Here is a 637-nt window from a genome sequence, read left to right on the forward strand (position 1 = left end):
ATTGGCTAGAGAGTTGAACCAATCAGAGGCGCTTGTGCATCTCTTACCGTTCGCCTGTTGTTATCAGAAAGCTTTCGAAGGCACTTATTAGACAATGACAACTTCAAAACATCAACAACATCAACAATTTTGTCACAACAACAACAACAACAACGCATCAGCATAATCAACAACATCATCATCAACTTTGTCGCAACGACAACAACATCAACAACAACATCAACATCAACTTTGTCGCAACGACAACAACATCAACAACAACATCAACATCAACAACATTTACAACATCAACAACAAAATCAACATTAACAACAACATCAACATAATCAACATCAACATCATCAACAACAACATCCAACATCAACAACTACATCAACCACAACAACATCAACAACATCAACACCTACATCATCAACAACAACATCAACATCGTAAACAACAACAACAACATCAACAACATCCACATAATCAACAACAACATCAACATCATCAACAACAACAACGACAACAACAACAACATCAACAACAACATCCAACATCAACAACAACATCAACAACAACAACAACGTCAGTCAGCCCAGTCAATCAATTGAGAGTCTTCAAGGTATGGTCTTCAAGTTACAATTAACTTTTATGG

This window comes from Helobdella robusta, assembly GCF_000326865.2.
Source record: "Helobdella robusta unplaced genomic scaffold HELROscaffold_11, whole genome shotgun sequence".
Lineage (NCBI taxonomy): Eukaryota > Metazoa > Annelida > Clitellata > Rhynchobdellida > Glossiphoniidae > Helobdella > Helobdella robusta.